A 23,506-nucleotide genomic window follows, 5' to 3' on the forward strand; every position below is an offset into this window, starting at 1 on the left:
CAACTGAGATATTGGATAATAAAAGATAATTATTACTCCTACCAACTCCAGTTTGGGTTAAGTTAATGCAGAAGAATCAAACAATCTTCTACTACTGCATCCTCTCTTACCCAGTGAACGTTTTATATGCTTTTATTACTTCAAATCCAGACATGTTTCTGAATTTGTATGTGCCTTTGTAGTATCTCTCTTTTTTATTGGACTATAGGATTGTTTCATTTCAAACTGTATTGAGTCCATAGATAATGAAACTGGTACAGAGTGGATATTGTTATAGTACTGAAGGGGGTCAGAAGTCAAGACAAATTTGTGGGAACACAAGAAATGAAACTTATGATTAAGGATTAAAAGACTCTTTAGTCTTTTTAAGATGTGACCACAAAGAAACTATTACTAGCTGTTCACAGTCTCTAGAGAAAGAAGCAAACCTGTTTGACATACTGTGGCAGGATTTACTTCTATTAAAAGAAATTGAACAAGACAATTTCAGTCACCTTGTTTCAGTTATTAAGAGGATTGAATATCCTTCTTTTGTGAGTACTTTCAACAGCAATGTTCCCTCTATCTTTGAAGATTTCAGTACTTAATTCACCCCAGCAGAAGCATAGGTTTTGATGGTCCTTTGATTTCTCATCACCAGGAACCCGAGTGTAAATCCTATAAGACCTTGAGAACTCACAGGAAACATTTTCCTCAGCTTGAAAATCCATTGCTCACTTCTTCCATTTCTCTTCAGGGTAAAAAAAAAAATAACAACAACAAAGCCCCCAACTAAATAAACAACACCAAAAAAAAAAAAACTGTGTTTGCTAGAGGTAAAAGAATATTTTCATAGTTTTTGATAAAGAATCTGCATTAAAGTTATAATTAATATTGGGGAGTTCTACTTCTTCTCAAGATGGAACAATGGGCCAGATTTACCCTCCTATCTTAAGTGACTAGAAAATTCGATGATTTATACATTTAAAACGATTTTCATACACTTGGAAGAAGGCAGAGGGCAGGGAAATAGTTAAGGAATCAAGGTGAGACTGGACAAATGCCTCTCCTTGCTCCCTAGAGTTTCCAAGCCATTGCACAAATGGGGAAACCCAGCAGTATTAGCCACTGAGTTGAGGAAGCAGAGACAAGAGTTTACAGTGACCAGGATGGTTAAAGTTTATGGAATAGAAATAACATAGTGAAAAAGAACGTGGATGAGGGAATCCTCTCACTACTGAGAAAAAAACTTGCACCTAATAAGAAGTAACTATCCCAAATACTGGGGGAACACTAGAAAGCAAAAGAACAATTTACACTAGGCTATGAATAGTTACTGCTTCCACCATCTAGAATGCAAAGATTGAAGTACACGGGTTACTGGATGGAATTATCATAAATTTGTTTCTTACCAATGGGTTAAGTTGACCCTAGACTAAGGCTGTTTTGTATCTGTTAATGAAACTTAAGAACAACTTGAATGTCAGAATAGTGGTCAGCACTCTTGATTAAAAGACATCAAAATCTAGTAATGAATAGTGTCAAGCACCCAATCATGAATACACAGCCAAATAAAAATACAGAAAACATGCCATCATATTTGGGAAGAAGGAAGATAGATAAAGAGAGATTTACAACTGAAAAAGATGATGGAACAAGTAAGTAGACAAGAATGTACTGATTGTGGTTATAATTATACTCCATATGTTCCAGAGAGTAGAGAAAACATGCCATGATTAGAAGAGAATTGGTAGATATAAAAAAGGAACTGATAAATGTTTTATTAAGCTTATAAATTTGAAAATTGAAAGTCTAGTTATATTTCAGAAATTACAAAAACTGTGAAATTCAGAGAAATGCTGCAGTAGTATTCTGCAAAGATATCCCACAGGGTTTACTAGAGCATATGTCAGTATTTCAGAAATCGTGAAAACTGTAATTCGGAGGACTGCATGGGTAATATTCTGCAAAGATACCTTACAGGCTTACTTTAATATATTCTCATTCATCTTTTTCTTGCTGGTAGGGAGCACTATACTTCCTTAATACATAGTTAGTAATTCCATATTTTCTAAAGGGATATTGGAAAGACAAACAGGTCTGGAGTTATTTCTAATTATAGTAAGGTGTGAGCTTTGTTTTAAAATAATGTTTGCCTAATTTTAATGAGTTGTAAGAGATATCAACAATAGATGTTGCAGTTTTGATACATTTCTATTCTTGAAATTCATCATAACTTTTTGAAATATTATTTTCATCTTTTTTCCAATTTAGGATTGACCCTAAATAGGTTTGTAAATATAATGTCTCCCTTTGTTCTCTCTCAGTTAACTCTGTGAGAATAAGGAATAGGCAATTGATACTTCACCAATTTGTATAAACTTTTTGTACAAGGTTGAAAGAGAGTAAAATGTTTTCCTCTGTCATAGAGTATCTATAGATAAATAATGATATAAAATAAAGTACATCCTATAAGTAAATACATAAATATATTAGCCAACAAATAAAGTTTTGTAATTATTCTTTAAAAATAGTATACATAGCAGCATTATTCTCTGTATTTCAATTCTGGTCCTGCCTGCTTTTCTTTTTTATTTCTTTCCTTTCCATCTATGATCTGAGAAATTTTCCTCTTTAAAATTTTTCTAGTTTTATTTCTCATTTACTTAGTGATTTAATACCTAATATGAATAGGTGCCTCATGCATAACATTTTTTTGACATAAGCAAGTATAACTAACAGCAAACTATAATAAAGTTATCATTATTGCATCAAGATTTTTTTTCTGAAATTCTTCACAACTGCATTCATAAATGTTAAAACATCTTTTTATAAGAGTTTTAATTTTAAATATAGTGTCTGAAGAGATATATTCAGATTTGGGTGCTATATCTGACATTTCAATTCAAAGGTAAGGCTACTAGCATTTACAGCTACTGCTATTCCATTAAATATTTGTCAGAGAAAAAGACAGAGAATTACTGTCTTTCATATGCCCAGTGTGTTCAGCACTACACCTGAGAAAAAATGTCATGCAGGCATCAACACAAATTTCATTCTTTGATTGAATCTCTGATGGCATTCTTATTCAGACATTGGTAATAGCACTTCAGGATTAGTGCACATATCACAGATATGAACACAATTTTGTTATTTGAAGAGCAAGATAGAGGGATTTGAGAATTGACATATTGCAAAAATACTTAATTTGCAGTTTACTTGGTATGCTTTCAGCACTATTGTCTAGATTTATTTCACTTCAAAGCATAGTTTGAACTTCTCTGAATTGAATCATCATTTTTACACTCATTCTAGACAGGACAGTTGCATTAGTAATCTGTTTGTTACTGTATGTTTCTTTGTATACAGTGAGGTACACAAAGAAACAACTGAACACAAAATGAGGCAAGGAACATTGCATTAACAATAGCTACAAAGTCCTCAAGCAAAGTGTTGGTGCTGTCAGGCTCTCTACTCTTAATATACAACAAAAAGTGGCATTTTCAAAGCTATGAGACTTCATTTATGGTACATACATATTATTTTGTGAATAATTTTGTTAATACCACCTACAAACTTATTTTATTGGCATGATGATCTCATGAAGAGTGATGTTCTAGAAGGCCCTTGGAACATTTACATAGAAAGATTTGTTCCCACAAAACTGTTTCATGAAGAATTTTCAGAGTGGACACAGTTATGTAGATATACTTGCTAACATATCCAACAGTAACAACATTTCATTGTCACACTATTTTTTTTCCTGAACAAACATCATTTTTCATCTTTGTCATACAGTTGGTGTTATAAGTCTGAGGTTCATAAGAGATATTTTATACTCAGTACATAACACTTTCAGTAACAATATTTTACTCTTTTGAAAACTATTTTATTTCATCCCCAAAGATCACCACATTCTAGACTTACAACTTTGTCTAACTGGGTAAACCCAAGGATTTGTCCACGAAGAAATGTGAGAATTTAAAATGTGTTTTCCCATTTCCTCCCTACCTTGCAAGGCAATATGATGAAAAACACAATTTTTCTAGGGTCATAGTGATCAGTAATGAAATGTGAAATATAGGGGTTTCCCCCAGCACTGAAATGAGGGCAATGCATATGGAAGGAATCCCAAGGCTTTCCTGCCTCTGGAGATAAGTCAGCTTTGTGTATTGGAATGGTCAGTAGCAAGGCATTAAAATTACTGAAACAAAGGCCTTTATTGTCACCAATAAGCTGAAAACCATTCTTCCAGCCTCAGAAACACATTTCTAAAGATTAAAAAATCTGAAAATTAAAATATGAAACTGCCACTTTAAAATTCTGGTCTGATTATAAAATAGGTAAGGATAATTATTCGAATTGCTGTAGAATTTAGTTTCAACCAAAGTTCCTTTAAAAGACTGAAATCTGACTAAGTTAACTAAAGCCAAACATACACATTTTTTAAAAGTTTTTGAACATCTGTATGCATCCAACCAACAAATTAAAATGGTTCACAAGAAAAAGGTCTAGTATTGATGTTTTAAAAAGGCAACTGCTTAAGCATTTGTATGGATTTGAACATCAATCTCTGTACCACTCAGCTTCATGCAATTCATCATCCATAGGCTCGCTCAGCCACCTCTGGTGACTCAAACTTAACCATACTGAACCCCTTAGACTTCCCGTTCTCCATCTTGATGTTGTTGAATTTGTCCTTTAGCATCTTCCATGTAAAATAAAATAGGAGATTCTTCACAAAAATATACACATTTTTGAATCAAGAACTCCCTTTGGTTTTCTAGGGAGGTGAGTAACCACTGAATTTCTGTTAACATTTCTATGTATGAGAAGGAAAACCATCTTTATATGTTGCAGTCAAACATGAATCGATGACATTGAATTCCATACACCTGTACACTGTTTTGCTGGTATTTATCAAAGTCAAATTTAGATTTCTCTTTACAAAACAAACCCAAGATTGTATTCACTGCCAGGCAGGGTGGCACATGCCTGTAATTCCAGTGGCTCAGGAGGCTGAGTCAGGAGAATCATGAGTTCAAAGCTACCCTCAGCAACAGCAAGGCATTCAGCAACTCAGTGAGACCCTGTCTCTGAATAAAATACAAAGTAGACTGGGGATGTGATTTAGTGGTTGAGTGCCCCCGACTTTAATCCCTAATTCTCTTCCCCAAAATAATAATTAAGATATTTACTGAACACTTATTGTTTGAAAGGTGCTGGGCTAGATCTATAGATAATAGTAAATAAGTTTCAATCTATGCTCCCACAAAGATTATAATTAGTAAAAAAGATAAGGCAGTTAAATATTATAGGTGAAATTGTAACTATCATATCATCCCTGCATCTGTAGAGCTGCTTTCAGTGCTTTAATTGTTGCTCTATTCCCCCTCGGTACCCAACATAGCATATTGAATTGAGTGCTCTCAATATGCAAAGCTTGAATGAATGGAGCTGTGGGGATGAGTGCTACCAACTCTTCCAGGAAAACTATGAGTCTGGAGCCATTTGCTCAATGAACCTCAATAAAAATGAATTAACAGCAGTAATAATATCAAGTCTCAGACTTACCCATCATAAAAATCCTTGCAGTTTAATATATAATCACTTACCATTAACATTTCATTTCCTTATCTTGTGCCTGTGCTGTATTATATATAGTAATTAGAATTGATTTTTATAGTATAATTTCACAAGTTACCAAAATAAGTACTCTACTAAAGGCCAAAAAAGATTTATTATATACTTTCAAATGTTAATTCTATAATTCTATTAAAGAAAATCAACACATGTTTAATAAGCTCATGTAGTATGATGCTCATATATGTGTTATCCTGTCAATGTTTACAGAGAAGTTCTTTTTAAGACCAGTTTAGTAAGCACTCTCTGTAGATGATTCCTTCTCCCCTGCTCCAGGATCAGTAAAACAGTATTTCAAATTTAAGGCTACTGATTTTCTTAGAATTTTTACTGTCATCTACTGCTGTTTAAAATTTCAGTTATGTGCCACTCAACTGCATTTCCATCAGTAATGGGCTGCATATAACATGGTGGTCTTGTAAGATGATAATGGAGTTGAAAAAATTCTTACCACATAGTGAAACAGGAACAAAGTTCAGTGCTACACATTACTTACTCATGGGTTTGTGGTGATGCTAGTGTGAATAAACACACTGTGCTGCCAACTCTATAAAAGTATAGTATATGCAAATATATACAGTATATGATACTTTATAATGATAAACCAATACATTATCAAATTACATATTTACTATATTATGCTTTTCATCATTGTTTTATTAGAGTCTACTCCTACTTAAAATCAAAATTTACTGTAAAATACCATGCCACATGAACACCAGCAGCATCTATGATTACCATGATTCTTAAATGCATCTTTTCCTCTCATGCTTGGTTTAGTCTCATGTTGCCTTGTTCATGATAGCTTAGGAGCAACAGGCTGTTCCATATATATGTGTGAGTATATATATATATATATATATATATATATATATATATATAATAAATATAATATATGTATATATATACTATCTATATGCTATGTATGTATATGCATTATATTATATATACACATATATGTATATATACACACATTACATGGCAAAGAGTTTTGCAGTTTTAATTAAAGTTATTCTAAAATTTATTATTCTAGATTTTAAATATAAATATTTAAAATGTTTATATATAAATGTGTAATATACTTGTTAACACCAATGTGCACCGCTTTTAATAATCTGAGACACAGATTCCCATGTGATTGACACCAAAGTTTCCATAAGCTACATGTTATGTTATTTCCTTAGGAAGAAATGATAGGTGTTGAGTACTAGCCATGGAAACCAGTAACTCCGGCCAGCAGCTGCCAAATCTCCCATCTTTGCTCTTAATTCTCACATGAGAATCCCAAGGCACGCTTTTGGGGATTTCAGTCCAAACTATTAGGAAACTTGGTCTTTGTATTCTCTTCTCTGGTAAATGCTTTATTGTTCTGTGATGATAAATTCTTTCTGTCTACCTTATAGGCATTCACATCCCTAATAGTATTCTATTGTTGAACATGTCTAATGAAAAATATTCTTTTAAAGCACTGCATAAAGGTTATGGAGGTGAAATTCTATACATCACTAAGTCCATTCTAATGAACTTTCACTATAGGAAAATTGTATTCAGCTCCAAGCTAGTTTCATTTTACTCTGTCTAAAAGGGACAAATCCCACCACAACTAACCAAGGTCACAATACTGTCCTTTCATCTGATTAACAGTGAAGGAGGCAGAATTGTTAGTTTCATAGAACTGATAAATAATTCATAATAATATGATTGGTATAGTGTTGCTAGGTGTAGTTACTAAAATGCCATTCATATTTTCTTGGAATTATTCAATAATTCTATTAATATTATAGCATACAGCTTTGACCTTGAGTTGCAATTATCCCACAAATGAAACAAAACTCTGAGCTTTGATGTGAGTTTTACTTATTTTATTAACTCTTTGCATAACTATAGAATCAGAGTTGGTAAATTTTTCATTTCAGAGAAATAAACCATGGTATGGATTCCAACCTTGGTTCAAAACGCACTCTCTAAACCTGTGGAATGTTTCAGAAGTACAATAACTCTTTCATCTATGAGTTTAGATTCCTTATTAACTAGAAACACCATACCTTATATTGAGTAAATTTAAGAAAATGAGCTCTTTGACCCTTGCTATGCTTATTAACATAGCAGAAGGCAAGAGTGGGAGGCTCTGATTTGTAGTATTTACTGGCTTGTGGTTTAAATACTTCCATAATGATTGATTTAAAACTGTCAGCACGAGGTCACTGAACTCCTTAGTCAATAAGGTATTTGCACCATTGGCTCTCATGAGTCAATAAGTCTTTTTCTAGATAAAAAATAAAATGGATTGTTGATTTTCTTGAAATAATTCTAATGGTTCCTGCACAATGAGACTCACTTAGACCAGTGTTTTAAACTATAATTTGCAAACAAATCACCCAAACAGGTTCTTATTTAAAAGTCAGATTTTTATTTAATTGGTTTGGTATAGTCCTGACATTCTCCACTTTCAACAAATTTCCAGATGATACCAAAATTGCTGTCCTAGACCACAGTTGAAGCGGGTAGTAAGACGCTATAACACTTCGGCATGCCAGTCACATGTGGCCATTTTTTAAACACATTTTTTTCTAGGCCTAATCAGCAGAAATTCTGATTCAGTATTTCTGGAGAGGGCCAACAATTTGCATTTCTAACAAGCACCCAAGTGATGTTATGGATTCTGGTCCAAAGACCACACCTTGAGGACCAGTGGTCAGAGAAATCTAGACTCCTAAAGAATTTGGTTTTTAACTTAAGGACATCTAAAAAGAAAATAGAGTTTCAAATTAATTGGGTTTTTCTTTTATAGCATCATTCTTTCACGAGCATGACTTGACTATCCATAATGCTTAGAAGCTTATGCTCTTTGTGTGTATGTATGTGTGTGTGTGTAGGGGGTGTCACAATGGAAATTAATGAAATCCTTCTTTGCCTTGGGGACTTGGCAATTTAAAATAGGATATTAGCCAGGAACAAATGACAGCCACATAAAAGATGCATAAGAAAATCCATCAACACTGAAATGTGATTATGTGAGAATTGAGTAAGAGGAGACAAGAGAAATGATTGAGAAAGGTGATATTTTAAGTTATTCCAAGATATGATTAAACATTCTGTGGGAAATATGGATCATAATATAGAGTCCTATAAGGATGATACAAAATTTGGTCAAGAAAGTTTAAAGGAGCATTGCAGTTTAGAACTGAGCGGTCACCCTAAGCTGTTGATAAATATGTTCATATCAAGCTCTGTAAAATCCATTACAAGCACATCATTTCAGGAGGAAAACATAGGCATTGTGAGACCTTGGCATCCTAGTCCAATTTAATTAGGAAACCTGTCAAAATTGTTACTTATCTCTCATATTTTCTTCTCCATGTTAAGTTGGTGACATTGCTAATGTGGAAATAAAGTGAAGAGAGGCTATTCATTCATAGAGACTCAGTCACCATCAGAGCCTCACAGTCAGGCAGAGAATTGGGAAGATTTTCCAGTGAAAAAGAAAAAAGTTTCAAGTATGCTCTTACTAGAGATTGTTGGTAGGAGGAAGCTGAGAGTAGGCTAACTAGAATTTGCAGAACATAATTGAGTTTCTTTAACTGTAATTTGGGAATGTCAGCAAAATCAGAAAGGTGGCAGTGACCTACCACGTCATTTTTATTTTAGACTGATTTTTTGCAGAGATTGTGGGTCAGTTTTCTTATGTCATGTATTGTCCATTAGTATATTCAATCTGTGTTGGTCTTTCTCTCATTTGGAAGAGGTTGGCCATAGAAAGGAAGATTAGAAATTCAGATCTTCACTGCCAAAAACTTGTTCAGTTGTTTCCATAGTTAACTGTGTCTTCAAGGATCTTTGTGATCTTTATTTTTTTTTTTTGTTAGAACCTTATGACAATTAGATGATGAGTTAGTAGCTACATAAAGGCATTTAATACTCTAAATAGAATTCAGTGAGTAGACCAGCATCATGATCACTGTAATAAAAAACAATAATAAGAAACATATGAAAGAAACTTCAGAACCAATTTCTCCAATTGTTCTACCAAGACCAAGAAAACAATTATAGTCACCCTTCAGTAACTGCAGGAGGTTGAGTCCAGGATTTCCCAGGGACATCAAAATTGTTGGATGGTCAAATGCTTTATACAAAATTATATGGTACTTGCATCCAACACAGATACATCCTCTGCATCATCTCCAGGTTACTTACAATACCTAATATAAATGCTATGTAAATATTTGTTATAATATTTTCCCCCAATATTTCAATCTGGTGTTGCTTAAGTCCATGGATGAGGATACTAAGAAAATGGAGAGTCAATAGTTTCAGTGGACCCTAATTTTGTAGCTTTCTCCTTGGGACAACCTAGTGCCTATTGTACTTTACCTGATACATTGATATAAGTAAAACAAGAAGTATTAGCAGTATGGTACAGATATCATCATGATGTGCCAACAAAAAGCCTAGAGCAATGAAACTGCCCAGCACTACTTGTGACAATGAATTGTGACTGATAATCCATCCACGGCAGAGGAGACACTGTTAATGATGTATGAAATTTCTTAGTTCATAAATTTCTTCGTCCTTCTTACTTACACATTTACCAAGATGAGGACCATTGCTCCAATTTTTCTCATATTCAGTGAACTAGCAATTTTTCTAGCCTAAAATTGTTCCTGAATGGGGCAAGTTGACCTCATTTTGGTGATCATGTCTGAGGAGGACCTTCCAGCCTCAGCTATTTATGGAAGGAATATCTTTATACAGACAAGTGTCTCAGTCAGTGAGGGCTATTAGAGCAAAATATCTTAACTGGGTAAGCAGCCAAAATTTGTTACTCACCGTTCTGGAAGGTAGGAAGTTCAAGATCTAGGTGCTGGCAGATGTGACATCTGGGGAAGATTCTTTCTGCTTTGTCTACTTCCTAGATGCTAACTTCTTGATAAATCCTCACATGAAGAAAAGACAAATAAAATTCCTCAGTATCTTTTATAAGATACAATCCCAGTGCCTTTATAAATGACTAGAGCATACCCCTTGTGACCAAGTTTCTGCTCACAGCCTTGCCTAATACCAAAATACTGATAATTGGATTTCAACATATGAATTTTGGAAGAGCACAGTATTTTTACCATACAGCAAGTTTTGGCATGCTGTTCCTAGAGTTTATAAGAGGCTAGGCTGAGGTGAAGAAAATGAGGATTCCTGGCCACAAAGGTATATCTGGTAGGGCAGAGTTGTAGGGGACAAGGAGTTATTCATGATATAAGGCTGGAGCTGAGACCTTATACTACCAGACTTCTATATTTGAATCTCCATTAGTTTTCTAGGTGTCAAGTACTTAAATGGCCCATAAACCTACAAAACAAACAAATGCAAATACATAAATATGACATGAGGTCTGATCAATAGACAATAAGACCAGGTTTATTTTGTGGAAGAGAGGATGCTAACAAAGTCACAAATTGATCTGTTTGAAGTCATTTGTCCATAGATAGGCAAGTCCAACACCATCATCAGTGATTCTATATGGTCTTGTTGGATTAGATAGGAATCACCTGGAGATTTTTATCGTGGCATTACAATGATAGATATCATATCCAGCCTCGGAAGGACTGAACATGGTTGCTAGTATTTAAAATAATCTAAGAATGTTGTTATATTAAGTATCCTTGACATAGCAATATAATAAAAAAGAGGCCTTAAAATGACTAGTGTTTTAAAAATAAAAAAATATTGTAAACAAGAAGATAAAATGCAAAATAGTAAAAACAAATTGGCAGGAGTGTTGGTTCCATATTTTGGATAGAAGATGTACACTATTAAAGGATATTGATTAGTTCTAAAGATTTTGGGTCAGCTCTCTGTTTCCAAAAGTTGACTAGTACTTGTACAAGATCTATGAGAACCCTTGGTTTCATGTCCCCTATTAAATCTTTATTTGTACCAGGTGCGATGGTGCACACCTGAAATCCCAGTGGCTTGGGAAGCTAAGGCACGAGGATCAGGAGTTCAAAGCCAGCCTCAGCAAAAAGTGAGGCACTAAGCAACTCAGTGAGACCCTGTCTCTAATAAAACACAAAATAGGGCTGGGGATGTGGCTCAGTGGTCTAGTGCCCCTGATTCAACTCACTGAATCCCTGGTACCCATCCCCCCCCCCCAAAAAAAAAATAGAAAAATTTGAGTCTTGTGAAATGTGAAAGCAAGGATTAACTCCTTGGAGTTTCATTGTTGTATTTACTGTTAACAATACCTAATGAGATAAAGTCTTCCAATGAGACTGAAGATCAGTTTTTCTCTGACATTTATTGAAGCACACTAAAACTTCTTAATGAAGATCATGAAGAAACTTTGAAGATGATGCTGTGGGAAGGCAGCTATAACCAGTTGGTAATTGACCTGTGGATAGTATATGAGTTCCTTGCAATATTTTGCCGTGACTTCCTCTAGAAGGGCAAAGACTAGTTTCAGAGGAGATGTCCCTGAGGCTAGTACTTTTATTGAGAAATTTAGTTAATATCCACTCGAAGTCATCTGGTGCCAACAAGTCTCTGTTTACCAGGTACCAGAGATTATCTGAGTGAAGGACCAAGCCACATTTCTTTTTTCCATTCTTTCATTTTAGGATCTAAGACTAAGCCTTGGTATTTTACAATAGACTTTTTGATTCTTTCAGAGATTTCTTTGAGGGTTTAGTTGGGATTATAATGTCAGTTATTTAACTTAGTGACAGATTGGAGTATATTCTTTAGTTTCCATATCATCTTTCCTTACATGAACTCTTTCCTGTCTGGAAGGTAGGACTCCATGTGAAAGTTCCCTTTCTTGTCCCGCTGCCCCCCATAAGTGGTCCAGCAGAAGTAGGGTGATCACTTTGTTTTCAAAGCATACCAAACTCAGCATACCTGTTGTCTACATAGAGGTTTATTCTCTGATCTTCGGCTAATCAAACTCTATTAAGTACAATATTTTCTTCCATCTGGGCTAATTTTACCTCAGAGAACTATATTCTGAAGGAGATTTAATTTAGTGATATAGTGTATTCTGTTTGATAAGCTTCAGTTGTAGTTTTGAATTACAGTCCACAATTGCGGTTCTCCACAGGATCTCTAATCAATTTCAGCAAGGTGCAGAAACTTCCCTGAGGTGAGAGTTAGGAGGTGAATTTCTCTGTGTTCCCCAAACCTTAGTTCCTGAGTCAAGTTCACCATGAAGACTCTAAATTCCTCCACAGAATGAATTACTCCTCTGGGTTATCTTCAGACTTTTCTTTTGCTTGCATTGCTGCAGTTCTCATATGAAGTTTAATTACATTCTGCATGTCTGTCTAAGCCCCTTGAGGAGAGGGACAAGATTAGTACAGTGTTCAGTGAGTGTTTATTGAATTAGTATAGCATTCTAAGTATTGTTGGCCGATATGTAGTGTAGGCATGAAGCAAAATTGTTCAATACTGAACAATATGGAAGCAAAGACACAAATACTTGTTTTGATAATGTTACCTGAAAATTCCAACCAGAAATTTTTGTTAATAATAATTTCTTTTTTAAATTGTTCAACTTCCCTATCTTTAGAAATAATTAAGCTAGGATTTATGAGGATTACTGTGTGTCAGGCCTGCACAAAGTACTAAAGTGTACTAACCTAGGAAAAGTACACTAATCTATGAAGTGTCCTTATGTTAACCACAAAGGCCATATCCTATGATTAATGAATCTTGAAGATCAGAGACAACATTCACTAAGTGGCGCACCAATTTCCAGATTTTGAAGAGTCCACCATTTTCTCCTCCGTGAATCATTATGCATTTTAATGATTTTTGTCAAAATTTAAAAATTTTAACTATTATTCAAATGTAGTTTAAATAGACTTTTATTCTAAATTCATTCTAATGTTTGCAATCATATGTTTGTTTATACTTATCTGTAAACTGAGGTTTAAAATGTTTTTCTGTGAAATTCTGAATGATATGAGCTATGCATTGTGTTTCTAATGAGTTAGAGGTTCAATCTCTGCCATTTACTCATTGTCTTGCCAACCCCCATCCACAATATCTTCTCTTCTAATACCTTTATTATCAGGCAGATCTCCTCAAAGTTGGGAAATATGGCCACCAAGGCTCCAGACTTAAAACATTTTCACATGTAAGGATATCACCCAAAGAAAATGTCACTTTCTTGCTAGACCCATGGAGATTTTGGATTGGCCTACCCTGGAACAAATAACAATGATCAGAAGAACATGACTCATTTTGGTACTACATACAGAAAGAAGGGATGGGGCTTAATTCGCAACTAAACGTAATACATCAACAGTGGTACTTTGTACAAAGAGATTCAAGATAGTTAAAGAAAATGTCCACTATGAAAACCATGGCTGCTCATCATTTCATCATGAAAAGAAGATTGAAATTATTCTTTTAGAAGGACTATTTATAAACAAAACAAGCAAACATCCTTTAACATGTTATTTCCAGACTTTAACTCAACTTGAGGTTGTAAACTTGATTTGTGATATACACTGTTTTTGTCTTTGAGATTATAATTAAGGAGGTATTCAAAACATTATGGGTTTAGGAGCCAAGAAGGCTTTTATTCAAACCATATAAATTTCCTTGGCAACCTGACCTAATTTTATCATCAATAAAACTGGGTTTAATGAGACCTCCTTTACCAAATTTTTTGTGACCTATGAAAGGGAAACTTTAACTCTAGCATTGTGTTTATTATGATTTAAAACATAATTATTAGCATACATGTTTTCACTTCTAGATTATAAGTACCTAGAGCAATGGGATTTTCCCAAGTGAATAGTATATAGTCTCTGGCATGTGGTTCAAGAAAAATAAATGACAAGCATTTTTTACCTTGCCTTGATTTCCTGAAAGTTTTTCCTTGAGCAATCATTCTAACTTCTGCACTGCTGTATAATACACAGAACATAATGCAAATTCCTTGATCTTCTTTCAGAAGAACTATATCAGCCACACAATATGCAGTTAATAGATGTTCCTGCAGTAAACATGTTAAGGTGGGTATTAGCCATCTCACTTTGCAAAATGAGAGAACTGTAGCTTAATAATTATATTAAGCAACTGGCCAAAGGTTACTTACTGAGCCAGTTTATTAATTTGGTAGGATTCAGACATGACTCATTTCTTTCCGTACTCACTGAGATCACACACAGACTCCCCTATTGATATGATGGGAGGCAGAGCCCAGGTTTCTCTAGTCAAATCATGTTCTTTAATGAATCCGTGTCCCTTCCGAGTCAGTGCTCCTGTTGTTTCTCCTCTCCAAAGCTAGCCAGGCCCCAGCTTGAGCCACCTAAAATGTCATCCTCTTTTCTTTTATTCCTTCCCCTCTTCTCCTCTTTCTTCATTATTGGGGAAATGGGGGACGAGAATAAAGGGGCAAAAGCTGTTAGCAGATTAGCACTATTAGTTCCTCTCTGTGTTCTCAAATGTTCCCTCTTTCAGAGCTTGTACATGCCTCAGAGCAGAGATTCTCTTCGGCTTGACATTTGCTTCTGCTGCTGTGTCTTGATCTTCAGCTAAGTGAATATTCTGGCAGGACCTCACCTGACCAGCAGCCTCTTTGCTTGCATGCCAGGAAGATGGCTCAATCCTGGTTACTATCAACAGTGTCTACATTATGTGCCAAAAGGTCACTCACCCTTCTCAAGCCAAACTGTTATTATGCAGGCTGCTTTGCTGCTAAACTACCTGCAGCCTGCCATTTCAATTGAATTCATTTTCTCAGCTTGGCAGAGTGCAGAGATTAGGAAGCCCACTGCGTAAGTACATTTCCAGTGAGGAAATGAGATATTGGTCTCCCTTTCTTTGGCAGCCCCCTTCCCAAGCTTTTCCCTTGGTGGGCTCTCTTTACTTAGCTTAACCTCTGGGAGACAGGTAACCAGGTCCATCCCCACGTAATCTCTCAGCAAGAACAATACACTCCTGAGAATGCTTTCAATTTCCTTTCTCCTACTAGCTCTGCCCATGAAGACTGGAGGAGTGTTATCAGCTGGTGGAAACAGAGCCAGCTCTGCCAACTTAGCAAGTTTTGTGTAAAGTTAAGTCTGGAAGCTCCTTAAGGCTCTTTAGAGTATGAGCATATTAAGGTTTTGCCTTTGAGACTTCATCTCGTCTTAAGGCCACAGGGAAATTTCCTTTTGACATTCTCTTGTAGAGTGTAGCAAGCTTCTTTATTTTTGTGTTGCTAGGGATGGAACCCAGGCCCTTACATATGCTTTGAATGTAACACTTTCAAAATATCAATTTCTTCCTGATCTGAGTGTTTACCCTAAACCTTGTAAAATCTTTTTCCTACTCTTTGTAACAAAGTTTCACAGAACACTGCACAAGATATAGGGTCTGTCAAACACCAGCTGCTTCTAATTTTGCAAACTAAATTGTGTTCTCTGGTCCTTGGTTTCCTGCTTTTGACATTAATTATATGTGTCGTACTTTGCAGTAATGTTGAATGAATACGTGAACACTAGAAAAGCCTGATTTCACATCTATTCTGTAATGTGGCTGGAGATCTAGGTCATCTCACTAATCTGGGGAATGGGTACAGTGCATTTTTACTTTAATTACAACACAATTGATCACAATGAGAAGAGCATGTTTGGGGATATATTTAAATGAATTTATTCCTCAAAATTTTCTTGGTTGAGGTGGTCACCCTGGACTCCATTATATGGACAAAAGTTAAAGTGTAATTTAAAGTAAAAATGTTGACCAAGTGCTATATAAGAAAATTGTTAGTTAATGGAACATCTACATTACTAGAAATCACATTATGTGCTGAATACTTTCATAATTACAAGATAGAGGACAAGATTGTTCAGTTCATTGGCCATAAAAAGGACAATCTCATGTTAATATGTATGATACTCCTTGTTCTCACATCCTCTTCAAAAGCCATTTTGTTTCCCAGAGGAAACATTAAAGTAATGGGGGCTTTTTCTTTTCTTTCTTAATGTAAAGGATGTTTAAACCAATATCTTATGTAGAAATTACCATGCTGTATTAGAGAACTAAAATTCACTGGATAAAGCAGAAATGGTCCAAGTACCTACTCATAAAATGCTTACTTCCTTTAAAACCTACGGGTAGATTATTTGATTTAATGGCCTTTCAAAACCAAAAGGAGACAGTATCCGCAACACCTTTGTTTTGCATGTAGTGCTGATTGTCACATAATTGAATAACATTACAAACAAAGAAAACAAGCAGATATTATTTAATTTTGCATATATGTAAGAGTAAAAGAAAAAAGATGAAGATTTTAGCATGCTTACTTTGATTTAGTGTACAGGTATATTGACTCTGCATTCTTTGGAAGTAAGAGTCTGCAAAGGGAAAGGAACCCTGATGGCGACACATAGAAAGCATCATTGCTAGATTTTTTTTTAATATTTTTTTTCTTTTTCTTTTTTTAAAGAGAGAAAGAGAGAGAGAGAGAGATAATTTTTTAATATTTATATTTTAGTTTTCGGCAGACACAACATCTTTGTTGGTATGTGGTGCTGAGGATGGAACCCGGGCTGCACGCATGCCAGGCGAGCACGCTACCGCTTGAGCCACATCCCCAGCTCATTGTTAGATTTTTAATCAATAAAATATTTCAGTAATATTCTACTAACCATCATGAATCCCTGTTTATTTAATCATTTCAATAAAGCCTGTTTTCTTGGGGGGTACTGAGATTGAACTAAAGAACAACCCAAGACCTACTGTAGGTAATAAATTTTATTTGAACTCCAATTCTTGGCATTTAAAAAGTTATTGAGAAAAATAATTTTTGAGATTATGAAGAGTAACTCTGCAGAAATACCAATAGTAACATTAAGAATGCGGCTGCCACGTTGTAAACGCTGTTGCCCAGAGAACAAAATTAAATACTTAGCACTTTTAAATTTCAAATACCTCTAAGTATTCATCAATGCCACTACAGTACAATTCAGTTAATTAAGGTCATTTGTTCAGCAGTTCCTCTCATTTGAAAGTTAAAATAAAAATAAGAGTTTCTGACCAGTGAAGAGAGAAATATTTTCAATTAAATATATTCAAAGATTGCCATATTAAGGTAGATATATAGAGAGAGTATATATAAATATATATTTTTTTCACTTTGGGTTCTTTCCATCGCTATCTGATACGTACATAACTAAAACTAATTGGTAGGTTGGTCAAATCTCATAGGAAATGAGGAAGCATTTGTACAAAGATTGGATGATTATGCAAATATGGCATTTGTGCCCAGTTTGTAATCAATCTCATCTTCCTGCTGCAGGTCTCTGAAATTCACTTGGAGACACAGGTTGAAGTATCACAAGCACAAAACTTATTTGCTCTTATAATTTTCTGTTTGGTTTTTCCATCTATATTGGACAAAACTTGCTCTTAAAAATCAAATTATTGTAGTCAGTTCTATTAAGACACAGCATGACAAGGAAATCTAATTATAATTTCATCATTTATTTAATCAACTTACAGTTATATCCTATAATATTTTTCTGAAACATAAATATCCCACCAGTACAAAGCAATGTGTGTCACTTCTCTTTCTTTAAAAAAAAAAAAATTGCCCAAAGTGATTTTAGAAGCAGACAATTCTAGCATGTGGACTTGAAGGCCAGAGAGGAGTGAGGTACCCTCACAAATACCATTGCCATCATTCAGAGAAAGAAAACCAGTGTGGAAGAGATGGCCAAGGATGGCAGCATAGTGGGCATATGGGAACAATAGCTATGCCCCTGGTGGTTATCACCTTCTTTCACCTCTGAGCAATTTGTATTCAGAGAGGCATGGGTGGAGTCATGCTCTGTTGATGTCTAGGACAAGAATATGTTCATCCAATGTGCTCACTAAACACTAGATATGTAGCCAGAGAACCCAGAATTCCCTTCACACCACTGCCTTTGACTTTGAAAGCACACTCCAAGCTGATCTACCCTGATTTACAATGTATACATGTAACTACTAACTTGGTAAGTCCAGGTTGCTTGTGTTACAGGATAACTAAAATAACAATATTTTATCTGTAGAAGAGGCATGAAAACTAGGCCTAAATATGGTCTTTCTTTTTTCCAATTGTCATTGCGGAGCAAAGTACCTTGTCTTTCATTTAAGAGTGTTGAAACACCCTTATGGTAGCCTACTCCTTCCCACTTAATCCTGTATAAATATTCTATCTACACATTTCACTCCATTTTAGCTATTATGGCAACACTAGTAATTTTAGAATTTGGCTCTCATATATCCATTGGACTGTGTACTTTATGTATGTGCTATTTGTAGACATATCTCATACACATACACATACATACACACAAAATTTAAGAGGAAAAGATATAAAACATAAACTACCTCATTTAGGGACCTATAAAATCATACCCAAGTGACTCACTTAAGCATTAGCAGATTAAGTAGTCACTGGCCTCAAAGTGAAGAAGCTATATACACCTCATAAAACAATCCTGTTTCTAGCTAGGGTAATGTAATGAACCTTAGAATATCCATTGATGTAACTACCTTTGCCTACTTCATCAAATTAAAGTAAGCCTATTTAAAGCTTTGCAAACCAAGTAAGATGTAGTTTCTTTTAAATCCTTAGTTCAACATATGAGAAAAATCATGGTCCGTGAAAAATCTAGGAATGTTGTAAAAGTGTAGAATCCTAGAAACGTTTTTAAACTCATGATGAAGAATTTGCTAAATGTGAACCCCAGGCATTTTGCTGCTCTTAAGTATAGTATTATTTTCTGCCACTGTGGCTGAAACCTTTTGCAAAAGCAAACTTGTTAACTATATGTAGAGACCCAAAGGGACCTTAATATCATCTCTTTTTACTTGTTTCATAAGGTCAGGGACAGTAATTTGCAGACATGATCAATGTGCTTTAAATGACACTTGGCTGTGATCCAACCATGTCATGAAAGTATATGATCAAAAGGTCGATTCTGGAAGGCATGCATGAATCTCTTTCTCTCCACGTAACTTCACCTAGAGATAGTAAACTATTTTCCAGATGAATTGTTTTTAATATACCAATTTTATCTAGCACAATGTTTAGTTGAACATTGTGTATGATTTAATCACTAAATGGGATAGTCAATTTCCAGCTACTTTTTAAATATATACTTGTGATATTATACCCACTACATACTTGATAACAAATGGCCATTCACAAACTTGAACATGATATGCTTCATCACAAGACATTGACTTTGTGTATTTAAAATTTGTATTTTTTAGAATACATATTAATTAAACATCTTTATTAAACATCTCTCTAGTTTCCATCTTTTAATTCTAATCTGTTGTTTTGGCCCATAATTTACTGTGTTATACTATGTCTTTACTCTGACACTCTGTTCTTATTAACCATGAGAAGCAAGACTGACATTTTACTAGCTCCTTGGGAGCTCAACTTCCGGTTTGCTCACCACTGAGGAAGAGCGGTTTATTTGACTTCTCCACTGACTTTGAGTCAGCACTAAAACTTTGCTTTCCTGATATCACATCCCAGTAAAGATCATGTGCTGCATGGCCTATAATTATCTTGTTTGCAACTATCTTTAGTGAGGTTATAATCAATGAGTCAGAAGCATACACACTAGCCTTTGAGTCATTTAACCTTACCAAGCAGTCGCTGCCTGATTTCTTGGGAATTTATAGTGTAGCTTCAACACAGATGGCCCTCTGAAGCTTTTTTATCCCTATTATCAAACTCTTTTTTAGAGTTCCCAAGTAGGGAAATGTGCCATGTTCCTAGGACAAATCTGAACCCATGGGAGATTCAGAAGAAATTCCTAGTTAAACATGTGGCTCTAGAATTAGATTTTTATGGGTTTGAATTCCAACTCTATCATCAAAATATGTAAATTCAAATATGTTTCTTAACCAATTTGAGCCCTGATTTCCATACCAGTAAAATAAAAACTATTATAACTTATACCCAAGGGGTATATTAAAATAGTTCAGATAATCTTCGTGAGGCATGTGGGATAGTACCTATATAGCAGACAATTAATAGATCATGATATAAGGAATTTATTTCGATTATGCTGACTGAGGTTTTGCCCCAATTCAACCTATATTTTATAATTAAGATTTTGTTACTCTAGATTTTTCATACTTACCAATGATTTAGTATATCAAATTATTACCAAAATTAAAATTAATCATATATAATCTTTGTCTTAAAGTATAATTCTTTTTTATATTAGTCTTCAAAAATATAGCTTTAGTATGGTTTAAAAATTCCTTCTGAACTTTTTACAGCATAATTCATATCTTAAAAGTTTAAAGTAGCACATATTAACTTGAAAAATTTAAAACTACTTTAAAAACCTTTAACAAAAGTTGAAAGTAATTGACTTTTTTTTCCATTTTGTTAATACATTGCTTGAGTTAATTAAAAAGGGGAGAGTAAATTAATTATTTTAATCTTTAATTCATATACATGTATAAGGAAATACAAATAGATTTTTAATTCCAACTTTGCTATTTACTATAGCCTCTGGTATCTAAGTTCATGAGATCTAACTGGAAAGAAATACTATCTTTGTAAAGTGGTTTTTGGCCTGCATGGTGGCAAGGAGTGATGTTCTGTGAAGTTGTTTATTTCAACAGGAAAGCACCAGAATCCCACTATGACAAGAAGCAGCCAGGCACTCTGCGTCTCTTCCTTGTTGTTTTCATAATGTATGATCAGTAAATATTGCCAAATAAAATCAGTATGTATTGAATGGCAACTGAGTGCCAAAGACTGTGATGGATGCTTCAAATACATGACCACACTATACTTACTACACAAAAGTCTTGGTTTTACAAGAAGAGAATATTATCCTTCTTCGTAGTTGAGGAAACAGACTGAGAGATGGCACAATTTAGCTAATGTTACACACTTTGGAAAGATGAGATCTTGAAACTGTGTCTCTAGTGTGTCCTGTTTCCACTAAGGCATGTTTCCTTCATGTGTTTGAGTTACATGCAGAAGAAAGAGGATGAGGCCCATATCTTTTAAAAATGCAGCATGGGCAATATTCTTCAAAACTGCATCAGCAAGCATGAGGAAAAAAAAGGGCTCCTCTTAAATCCATTCTATATCTCTTATAGGATCAACCCACTCTACTTTAGGTATTATTCTAATAAACTTTTTAGCCACAGCTGCAGCTTTGAGTAGATATATACAAAAATGGTAACAATAAGATCTCAGGGATAGGGTAAACTTTTGCACATTTTCCTCATTGTAAACTACTAGTAGAGAAAGTGTACAACAAAAATGCCTAATTAACAGACACATGGATTCAAAGAACAAATGTGTTTGAAAACATTGGCTATAAAGACAATTGGTATAATAAACTCTGAGGCCACCAGTGTATGAACATAGTAAAACACTAATATTATTGTAATTAATTGTAAGTGTTGACAAAATGTGAAATAATATTCATCTGATTAAGTTTATGTAAGCAATACATTTAAAAAAAAGTATATTTAAAAATATGAGCTGTAGCAAGTTGGCTGCTAATCAGGTAAAATTTTGTAATGTAGAAAATTTGCTTCTAATAACTTCTACCACTTTTTCAGATAAAATTGTCATTATGGTAATATTAAAATAATAATCTTAACCCCATTTCACAACTTGATTAGAATTTTGTCTTAATTCAGGGAATTTGCTTAAATGACATAAGTGATCATAAAAAAGGGTTAAAAATAGTAATCTACAATGCAAATCAGAAGTCAAAAAATGAAAGTATTATGCAATAGTTAGAAAGACAGCATAAAATTGGAGTAAGCTGACAAAAATTATTGTATTTGAGACTTTAAATTATCTAATGAAGATAATGCAACAAATACTCGCCCAGAAGATTTGTATCAGGAAAGTGGATTATTTGGACTGTGCATGGTCTGGATTAAAGGTGGTAGACCACCAGCCTATTATAAAGAGTGCAGCTGGTGGCACGTTTTTGTTTAGTCTGAAAAGTATTGATCTAATTGGAGCAAAGGAAAAAAAAAACAACATAAGCTGATCTAGGCAAAGGTAAACAATGAACCAGCATGAGGGTGACAGACACATCTGTGTGTCCCACCTTTCTGCATGACATAATCAGCTGGGGCTGAGGAGCAGCTGCCTTTTATGGGACTGTGGTTAAGGGAGTTCGCACACCTGGAATACTTTATCCCTCTGCAGACACTGGTATTTATGATCCCAGGCAGGGTATTTGCTTAGGTCTCCTCTGTTTCTGTGATTCTTTGTATTCATCAGTATATTTCTCTTATTCTTGTTGACTTTTTATGCACAAATTTATTGTGTGTTTTTTTTTCAACCAGAGAAAGATACAACTTTTCTGAAGCTGAAGTTGGTTTATCAAGTTATATTTTTAATGAAGAAGTTTTCATTTTAAATTTTGTATATTAGTGATATCTATTTTCAGCAACTGCCTGGCAAAGATGTAAGGCTTTGGTTCAATTTGTCATGTTATCAAGGCATGGCTTAATTTTATTTTTAAATCTGAGAATTAGAATTGGATATAATTATTATAGTTCATTTCAAATTTAGAGAGAAAATTATACAAACATAGAAGAAATTAATATTCATTTATATTCCTCTATGTATTTTTTTGACTTTTTAATTTACTCTATATAAGCAAGATGATTGGCCGCCTGCACTGCTTAAGAAGTATCACAAATCACACTTGGACAGAGCTCCCTATTAATAGAATTCATGATGTATTTATTAAACATAGGAAAAAACAAATTACATTTTATATTAATGTTGTGAATTCTTCAATCCATATTTTTAGTTGCTACTTTTGTGACTGTAAATACTAATTTTGCAGGGATAAGGGCTATATCACAATTCTATTAGTTTTAAATTTTTACT

General features: G+C 34.4%; 1 protein-coding gene across 2 annotated transcripts in view; it reads left to right on the forward strand.

Annotated features, from left to right (window-relative positions):
• The window catches only part of Gpc5 (glypican 5), a 1,280,165-nt gene that overhangs the window by 799,739 nt on the left and 456,920 nt on the right, over positions 1–23,506 (forward strand). The gene's annotated exons all lie outside the window — the stretch shown is intronic.

The sequence above is a fragment of the Ictidomys tridecemlineatus genome, chromosome 6 (assembly GCF_052094955.1).
Source record: "Ictidomys tridecemlineatus isolate mIctTri1 chromosome 6, mIctTri1.hap1, whole genome shotgun sequence".
Taxonomy (NCBI): Eukaryota; Metazoa; Chordata; class Mammalia; order Rodentia; family Sciuridae; genus Ictidomys; species Ictidomys tridecemlineatus.